The following is a 10,305-nucleotide window of genomic DNA, read 5'->3' on the forward strand; positions in this document are numbered from 1 at the left end:
TACTCATTACTCCTTAAAAAAAAAGTCATTACTCATTACTCATTAGTTTTATTTGTGTCTGCCTCTAAAATTTGTCCCTCCCAGGCCAAAATGCATATCTTTCTGTACATCTAAGCAAACACAAGTTGATTTTGTAAAAGTTGTGGTTAATATATATACCATGTTTCATCATTATATATCTGTCTTCCACCTATAATTTCCATAATGGTGAATCAATACCAAATGATCAAGAAAATGTTCCCTAGGAGGAAGTGATGAAGTAACATTGTGGGAGAAGATCATCCTCAAACTAGTTTTTATTGGGAGTTTTCTCCAACGAGTAAGTGATTTGGGGAAAGCAAAATAGTTTTCGGGGTGTAAAGACTTGGTCATAAATTGGTCAATTTGATTTGACAAATTTCTTTTGTAAATTGTTACAGGGAAATAGGGACTTAAAAAACAATTTCAAATTTTGGATGGTTTACTAATTAATTACTCCAATAAACAAACAAAACCTACAAAATCTTCTTAGGGATCAAACAAAAAAGTTGTGTTTTAAAACTTCTAGCCAACTCCATTACACCTCCATTATTGTTCTTCACGTTCTTCATATCAATGTTTTTTTTTTAGAATTTTTTTTTTATTCATAACTACTCTTCATCTTCATCTTTGAACCATTAAACAACTTTGTTTTTCTTCAAAAATTTCAGATTAGTTACACTCTCTTAAACCCTAAAATATGGAGAAAGAACCTAACAAAATTGATAATGTTGATGGAAGTATAGCTCAAGATAGCATCACTCAAGAAGACCAAGAATCATGGTTGGGTTTAAATGACATTGAAGAGGTAATGGATTTTTTATTTCATTTATTTCATATTTTTTTAACCCTTAAAGCGCAGCTGGTTCAAAACTTCGAAGGAGGTTCGTGAAACAGAAAAAATCTGTTTCGTGGTTTCGTGGGTGTACGGACCACGAACCATTTCGTGGTGTACGGACCACGAGACATTTCGTGTGTTATGGAAGCATGAAATATTTCGTGTGTCCTTAGCCCACGAAATAAATCAGTGCCCTTTTTTCTTCCTTTAGATTTTATGTACTTATTTCATTTTCATTCGTTTTTCAGTCTTTTAAACTTGATTCAAATGCATCTTCAATGTTTGGAGATGGAGCACCTATTCCAATATCTGTCAATGTGTCACATTTATTTCCAAAAGGCATGGTATGTAATTTGTGGTACACCTTGTTATCGTTATTACCTATGTTATTGATTCATTCTTGTAAAACACATAATGTATTTTTTTATATGTCGCAATTGTTTGATTCGAGGGATGACGCAATAGTTTGGTGCATCGAAATTACTATAGAAGCTCGATTTGTTATTGTGAAAAAAGGGGGGAGGTCAGTAAACAATGAAGGAAAGGGGTCGTATACCTTGTTTCGGTGTAGTCGAAGCAGTGTTTTTGATACCACAAAAGGAAAAAATTTGATTTCTAATACTGACCCAAGTAAAAGGAGGCGTACGGGTTCTCCTAAATGTGATTGCCCATTTGATATAAAGGTAAAAATATAACGTACCTCACGACAAGTGGATTGTTGAATCACTCGATGGACACCACAACCACCCGTTGGAGAAAAACCTCACGGGGCATGCATATGCAGCTAGGTTTAAAGAAGATGAGCTACAATTAGTTACTGTATTAACTAAAAGTTGATCACGCCCCAAAGATATATTGTTGCATATAAAACAAACGAAGAATGATAACTTTTCTACAATGAGGACTGTGTACAATGCACAACGAAAGATCAAGTGTGAGGAAAGTGAAGGTAGGTCAGTAATGCAACAACTTATGAAGTTGTGCATGGATTACCAGTATGTAGTCAAGTATAGATGTGATGAAAATTCCGAAGAGGTAAAGGACTTGTTTTTTGCACATCCTAAGAGTGTTCAACTTGCGTCGTGTTTTCCTCAGTTTGTTGTCATTGATTGCACTTATAAAACCAACAACTTCAAACACCCTTTGCTCCAGGTAGTCTCAGCCACTTCGACTGGGAAGACCTTTATAGTGGCAAACGCATTTATAAGCAACGAAAAGACGGAGCATTATACTTGGGTTGTGGAATGTTTGCGACAGTTACATAGTGTTGGTGACTCTCCTATTGTATTCATTACTGACAGGGAACTCGCGTTAATAAATGCAATTGAGATCGTATTTCCAGATGCGAACCATATACTTGGTATATGGTATATAAACAAGAATGTCCGGGCCAAGGCTGAAAAATACTTAGAGATTGTAGATAAGGATAAGAAGATGGATGCAAGTGAGAAGAAACTTGATAAAGATAAAATGGTGGATGAGTTTTTCAATGAATCACAACTTGTCATGTGGGCAGATACCGAGAAACTTGAGAAAGATAAAATGGTTAATAAACTCGTAAAGAAATGGAGAAAAGTCTCCTTAGAGTTAGTAAGTTATTGTCAAGATACATGATTGTCACTCTACAAAGAGAGATTTGTTAATTTTTAGACAAACCAGATACGACATTACGACACCACATCAACAAGTAGAGATGAGGGAGAACACGGGACGCTCAAGTGTTTCTTGAATAATTCGTTAGAAAATTTTGTTTCATGTTGGGAAGCTGCTCATAAGTGCTTAGATGTTCAGTTTATTGGCCTCACAGACTCATTTGAGAATAATTTGAGAAAGGTGATGCATGCCCATCAAATTATGCTTTTCGACAAATTAAGGAACGTGGTTGCAACCGCGCGATGGATATGATGTTGAAAGAGATGAGTCGGGTTGATTATGGAAGTGAGAATGTTTGCCTTTGTATACTTAGGCATACGCATTTACCCTGTAAACATGAATTGATGGAGCAACTTGCCAGTAATGTTCCTATACCACTTGATGCGATCGATAGATATTGGAGACAATTGTCATATGACGTCTTCATTGAGGTCGAGCAAGCAAACTATGATGACCTACCTGAACATATGATCGTCAGAGAAAGGTGGTCAAAAGCCTCACAACCAGAGAGGGGGCAAATGAGAATTGAACTAAGATTAGTCGGTGCTCCTAAAATAACAAACATGAGAGAACCTCAAGAACCTATTGCTGGAAAAGGTTGGCCTTCAAAAAAGCAAAGTCAGAATTGATAGGTCGACTAAAAGGAATCCATCTAGCTTTGAGATTTTACAAAAACAGAAAGTGTTAACAGAGAAATTAAAGAAGAAGATAGAAAAAGTAAAAGCATCAAAGGAGAGATTGGATAAAAAGACAACAAAAGATAAAGTCAAATAAGAAATGGCGGATATGCAAAAGGGAGAAGAAGTGAAGATAAAAATAGAAAAATATGATGATGATGATGATGTTGTGCAAAGAAAAGGGTATGCCGAGATTATGTCCGATATAAAAAGATCAAATATGATTAACCACTTTAGCCAAATGAATGAAGAAGAACTGGATCTGAAGATCAAAAACAAGAGAGAGGTATTTGAAAGGCATAAACTCATTCCACAGAGATGCCAGTCGAGAATGATATATCCTCCAATGATAGATCCAATACTTTTGGTATCAATCCCTAATCACATGAAACCATTTATCCACAAGATAGTAAATATTCCGGGCGACGGACACTGTGACTTTCATGTTGTAAGTGAAGCAATTACTGAAGGACGTCAAGCGTTGGGTAAAGAAATTTAACTTAAGATGTATGATCATATTGTCGCGAATGAAGCTTTTTACAAGTTAATGTGCCATGATGATATCATTCTCCAACTAAAAAACGTTATAATGTGCACAAATGATATCGCTCCCCAAAAAAATTGTGTGGATTTGTTGTAGCAGAGACTTTTGCCCTCCCGGTGGTGATATTATCAATCAACATGAATTTGACTTTTTTGCCGACTTTGACAGGGCCATCGAATTACAAAAAATGCCATATGATCGTTATTGCTTATCATAAAAATGATCATTATGTTTGGGTCACTTTGAAGGATTTTTCACCTCTGCCTTTTGTCCCACCATTTACTTTCTACGAAAAAGTTAAAAACAAAAATTATTGGGCTTGGCACAAGTTATTTGAAGCACAATTTGGTGGTTATAAGGCTTTGATTGGTACGGGTCCGATAGAACATTTTGATGATCCTTTGATTATTATTTAGTTTTATTTTGTTGAGTTCCGTAAGATTTTCAATTCACACGTGTTTAATATTTTTTTGAGAAATGTAATAGAGAACTATCAGATATATTATTAACTAACACAAAATTGAAGGTTATCAATTTTTTGAGTATTTATTATTTCTGTTTAATGTTTATTTATACTAAAGAAAACAACACGGGAAACACGCAAACTCACACTAACAACTAATTGTTCCATTTCGTGGACAAAGGTGGCACGAAACGGGTAGTGGGTCCTCAATCCACGGAAACTGAGGCATTTCATAGCGCTGTCCCATTTCATGGGATAAAATCAGTTCCGGTTTCCACACTATTTCGTGGCCTTGGATAACACGAAACGTTTCTTGTGTTCTATCCCACAGAACGGGACTTAGCATATTTCTTAGCTAAGTCCCATTTCGTGGGCTAAAATCAATTTCGGTTTCCACACCATTTCATGGCTTTGGACAAAACGAAATGGTTAGTGGGTCTTCATCTCACGAAATGGGACTTAGCATATTTCTTAGCGAAGTCCCATTTCCTGGGCTAAAATCAGTTCCGGTTTCCAAACTTTTTCGTGGCTTAGTGTTACGAAATGTTTCGTGTGGGTCCTCAACCCACGAAATGGGACTTAGCATATTTCTTAGCTAAGTCCCATTTCGATTGAAATAAAAATCGATTCAAAATAGCGAGACGGGAAATAAATTTTTCGATTGAAATAAAAGTCGTCTTACATCAAAACCTCCTTTCAAAGGTGTCTTACATCAAAACCACTTTCAAAATATGACATGTATTCAAAGCAATAAAAAGTTTCCTAAACAAGAGCATCTTCAACTTTCTTAATCTAACGACGCATCTTCAGCTTCTTTGGCTATCAACTCTGCGATGTGCGCCATACTCTCCTTCGTCTTTGGAGAAATGGGCTCGCTTTGACCACCTTCTTACATGTCCTCAACTTTTGAGTAAATTTTTCTAAACGAGATTTCTGAAAAAAAAATTATATGAAGTTTAATTTAGTACTAAAGTTCAGTGATTAATAAAATTTTAATTCCGTAAGTTGTATTGCTTACCATTTTTTGAATTTGCTTTCATGGTCTTTTGGGGCTAGAGGAGGAGGAAATTCATCAACTCTTACATAAGTTAGGTTACATACCTTTAGGTGAGAAACTGTTGCATACCATGACATGTAACCCTCTACAGTGGCACCGAGAGTACACATAGGGCGACAAGACGAATTAGATATGGTTTGGTCTTCTCTGTTTTTCATTCCCACGCAGGTGATGGATCGTAATAAGGCACGTATATCTTGCTCGTCAATACAGACTTTAGTGGATCATGGTCGCGAGGAGGTTTTGGAATGTGTTGAACATATCCGAGCTGACGGAGGGTTCGTTAAGGGTATAATAAGCCAGTGATATCGAAAGAGACAATCATCCTATGGTAGTATAACAACTCGTCAGCCTCATAATGATCTCCATACTTCTCGTAAGGATCCCAATCAACCTGCCCCAAACAACTTAAATTATAAATATTCATTTCGAAGTAACTGAAGTTATTTTACATATGAAAATTATATGGAGTATATGACTTACTTCTGTTGCTGTCAGGTTGTCCAGTTTCTGCCTATAATCTATCAGTATTTTCTTTCTAGCTTGGACCCTACCAGGCTTAGGTAATCATTTCCCAGCCAATGGCAACCCTTCTTGAAATTCCGGTTTAACATCCCATTTATTAAGACTAGGAAAATGCTCGTAAATTCAATCCTAAGAAAATGCTTCAGAGATTCAGTAAACTAATTATAAAAATAATTAATAAAATGATTGAGTACGAAACTCGCACGTACCATAAAAAGGGTAAAGCATCCACCTATCTATTTCGCTTCAAACCTGGTCGCAGTTGACATTTAATGCAATAGGTTAGCAAGGCCGGCAGATCCCCATAAATATGTATGAACCTTGTCCAACTCCTCAAAACACTGAAGGTATTGAACATTCACCCTGTTCCCACTCTTGTCGGGGCAAATACAAGATCCGACAACGTAGAGTAAAAACGCCCTCGCCGCATACTCCTTCTTCTGCCTCGAATGATTACTCTTCGACTTTCGTAATTTTTGCTTAAGAAAGATAATTTCACTGTTTCCAAATGCCCGTTCTTTAAAGCTTCCCTCGACTCATTACGGTCAAGTCCCAGAGTTCTATTACTCAAAGTTAACATTTCTTCCACGTTTGTTGTATTGAACGTTACACCATTTACTACATTTCCATCAACAGGGAAACCAACGATGTGTTTCACATCGTTAAGTGTGATCATCATCTCCCCAAATGGTAAATGGAAGGTGCTGGTCTCTGGATAAAACCTCTCCAAGAAAGCACTAATAAGTGTCTCGTCTGGCCTTCGATACACATGATCAATTATCGATTAAAGTCCGGAATTTTGAACCGTTTCTTTTACGAAGATGTACTCTTTTTTTAGCTCCCATTTATCAATCCACCCAGTCGTGGGCTTCACAGTCAAAACTCTTTTCAAAAAATAGAAACCAACACGTAATTAAGGAAAAAAAAAAAGCAAAATACATACCGTAAGAGAAAAGATTAAAATAATTGACCATTCAAATATAAAAAAACATACCTTGCCATGCCATATATGGTTGGCAATGTGCCACCTGTAGAACTTAAGTAACAATTGGTCCAGAGGGAATCCAACCTCGTCAGTCAGATAAGATTCTTCAACTTGTTGTGCCTCTTCTTCCGATGATTCGCTTCCTACTCTCGCTTTTTGTCCTCCTTCTTCGTCTCCTTCTTCGCTTCCTTCTTCGTCTCCTTCTTCGCTCCTCCTTCTTCGCCCGACTCCTCGCCCGAGACGTCTCGTGATTCTTCTGCCTGCTCTACGTTCAGGATTTCATCAGTGGACTCGTCGTCCGACAAGTTAGGTTGCTGCCTCCTACTTCTCCTAGCCTTTTTGTTTGGTGCGTACCTCCTGACGTCTCCCACGTTCAGACGCGGTAAGCCTACCGCGACGAACTACATCGCGTGGAGGGAACACTTGAGCAGATTGATCCACTCCCTATTTTTTACGCCTACATATCAAAATATTTCAAGTGAAACATCAATGCGAAATAGAACGTGGATTGGGAACAATTTCGTGGCTTGTCTAAAGGGGCTTTCCGTGGGTGTGGAACCATGATTTTTTTCGTGGTTCTCGAACCCACGAACTGTTTGTGGCTCAGTCGTTTTGAACTTACCCAAACTCGTTTTCAAACTTACCCAAACAAAATCCCTAAACCCTAAACACAATAAAACCATCCAATACCTATACCCTAAATAGCTGGTACATCCTAAACTCCCAATAGATTATAAGTTTACAAAATCTAAGAAATAAAATCCTAGGTTACAAAAATCAAAACCCTAGGTTTAATGGGAAGAATTATTACCTCTCTTGAAGACTAATATTTGATGAAGAAGCCTTTGAACGAACCATACTTGAAGATTGATGAAGAAATTTTTTGAAGAAGATTGTTTCTCTAGGTTTCTCTCTCTCTCTCTAAAAATTTTTACTGTTAAAGAAGACCAAGGGAATGGATGAAATTTTTACTGTTAAAGAAGAAACGGACCTATCCCAAAATGGTAAATAGTATTTGAACTTGGTTAAAAGTATTCCCCACAAAATGTCTTTTTCCGGAAAACTTTCAAAATTTTTCATATTCCCTTTAAAATTTCACACCCCGGAAACTATTTTACTTTCCCCAAAACACTGTTCTTTCTTTTATTCATGTTAAGTATATGATTTTTGCACAATTAGCTAACTTATTATGAATGAACATTCTTCCTGCCTTTCTATTGTTGGGAAACAGTGAGACGGGAGCCCTGGTTCAGAGTCGTGTTTGAGGGGGGCGGGTAGGGCGACCGCCCTGGGGCCCCCACCAAACATGGGGCCAATCTCAACTTTCGTGTATTAAGTATTACCCTAAATATTATTAACACTAAGATCATATACCTGTAATGTGTGCGACTCAGCGGAGAAAAGATTATCCCGTGCGTGAATAGTCATGGGTTCGACTTCAATGAAGAGCGCACCGTTAAGAATTCTGCAAGTTCTAGTACAAATGAAATTTGACTCCGTGAGAATGGATATCTCTCTTATTTCATGGTTTCGGGAATAATTTAATGTCATCTATATTATTGAATAATTTTGAATATTTATTTATTAATATGCTAAATATATTTTCAACTTTATGTTAACATACTATATGGCCTCCCATAAAGTTTGGCCTCTGGCCCTTAGATTCTCAGCAACGTCTCTGCTGGTTTTCCTAGTGAGAGACCCACATCTTTGCATGATCTCTGATATGAGTTGTTTAAACTCGGAATCAAAACAATTTTTGTTATTATTTCTGCTTTTGACATTATGCGTTTATGCGTGAGGCTAATAGGTACAAGGTTTGTTTTTGTGGGGGGGAGGGGGGGGGAGGGGAAGACCCCGTAAGTTCACACTATAAACCTCCCCGCATCAGACTCAGGTAGACCACATTTGATTGGTAACCCATGTTTGATGCAATAGGATTGGAAGAGGTTCATGGTAGATTTTATGATTGACAATTCCAAGAAAGACAAATTATGGATTTTTAAGTGGCAACGAATATCCGGAGAATTCATATTCAGACATTTGAGAGTTCACGAATGTCTGCGACATTCCAATTCAGATATTTTAAAAGACCACCAATATCTAGGGTATTCAACTGAGGACTGAATACTTATGGACTAAGGTGGATTTGGATGCTCATAAACATTTTTGTGGATTCTTGTGTAAATTTTGAGAAGGAAATGCCTTATGAAATGGAGGAATTAGTCAATTAGAAATACTGATTTGTTGAAGGTAATAATGATAAGAACAATATTAACTACAAACATTAATTTTGATGATCAAAAAGTAATAAAATGATAATCATATGGCGATAATATTTATTAAGGTTATTTCCCTAATAGCCCCTAACTTTGTAACCAGCTTCCTGCCTAGCCCCTAACTTTATAAAAAATTTCCAGATGACCCCCTTTTTTTCAGTTACCGTTAACCAGTCATCAACTCTCTCTCCTACATCTCTTCCTCTCTCTCTCTGCCACTTCATCTTTTCGCCACCTCATCGTCTTCTCTGGCGAAATTTTTTTTTTCTCCCTCTCTCTAAAAATCTTTTTTAAAAAAAAAAAAAAATCTCACCTCTCTCTCTCTAGATCTGGTCTGGTCTGCGAACAGACCTTCAATAGTATGTTCTCAGACCTTTTCAATGGTGATACATATTTTTACTATTTGACTGTTTAAAAACAATATTTTTACTATTTAAAACTAATTGTTGACTACAATTTATGGTGATACATATTTCTAGTCACATGAAATCCACGAGAGACTATAGTCTTAATCCACTCCTTTGGAAATGTTTTCCAAAATATCAATCAAAATGTTTCTCAAAATTCCCATATACTCTCCAATATCAAAAAAAAATTTGAAAAATGTTCATGGCCTCATGTCAGTGAGAGTAATTTCATCAAAAAAAAAGTCAGTGAGAGTATTAATCCACTACCACCCCTCATATTTTGTTGACTATTCCTAATGCACTTTAGGGCAGAATATACATTATGAAATGTGATTCCCCGTAATAATATGTTATTCCTCCAAGTAAAATGGCATAAACTCAAAAAAAAAAAAAAGTAAAATGGCAGAAATGGACAGGATGTTTTAAAGGCTCCTCCTATTTATGTTAGACGCGCCTGCCGACCTAGTTGACTGTGATAAATTTATTTTGACCGTTTCGTTCGTCCGCCGACTCATTTGACTGTGGTAAATTTACTTTGACCGTTTTGTTCACCCACGCTCTCTAAATCAGTGAATTTGAGCTGATTTTTGTAAGCAAGTTTGGTCAAAATGTACCAATTTTAACTGTATTTAACAGTAGTGGTAGAGTTAAATCAATTTTGTGAACCAAAATCGGTTCGATCCCACTGATTGTTTTTATCGAATAGATTTGAGCCTAAGTTCAAGCTAATCGATTATTCGACAAAGACTTCATCGCAATAAACTAAATTTAAAGTTCGCCATAATTAAGATTCGCCGACTTCAACCAACTCCAAATCAGAACTTTCGATTTTTAAGACTAATCAATTTCAGCAAAAACT

The 10,305-nt window shown here is 36.7% G+C and overlaps 1 long non-coding RNA gene across 1 annotated transcript; it reads right to left on the bottom strand.

Moving 5' to 3' along the window:
* Positions 1 to 4,837: 4,837 nt before the first annotated feature.
* Positions 4,838 to 7,568, bottom strand: LOC147549770 (uncharacterized). The gene is made up of 4 exons (XR_015238875.1): positions 6,770 to 7,568; positions 5,985 to 6,659; positions 5,212 to 5,644; positions 4,838 to 5,126 (listed from the first exon to the last, which is right to left on the bottom strand). It is a non-coding gene; the product is annotated as an uncharacterized LOC147549770 (long non-coding RNA).
* Positions 7,569 to 10,305: the final 2,737 nt, after the last annotated feature.

Source organism: Eschscholzia californica, unplaced genomic scaffold, assembly GCF_041429995.1.
Source record: "Eschscholzia californica isolate CP2 unplaced genomic scaffold, dmEscCali1.0.p SCAF_3, whole genome shotgun sequence".
NCBI classification, from domain to species: Eukaryota; Viridiplantae; Streptophyta; class Magnoliopsida; order Ranunculales; family Papaveraceae; genus Eschscholzia; species Eschscholzia californica.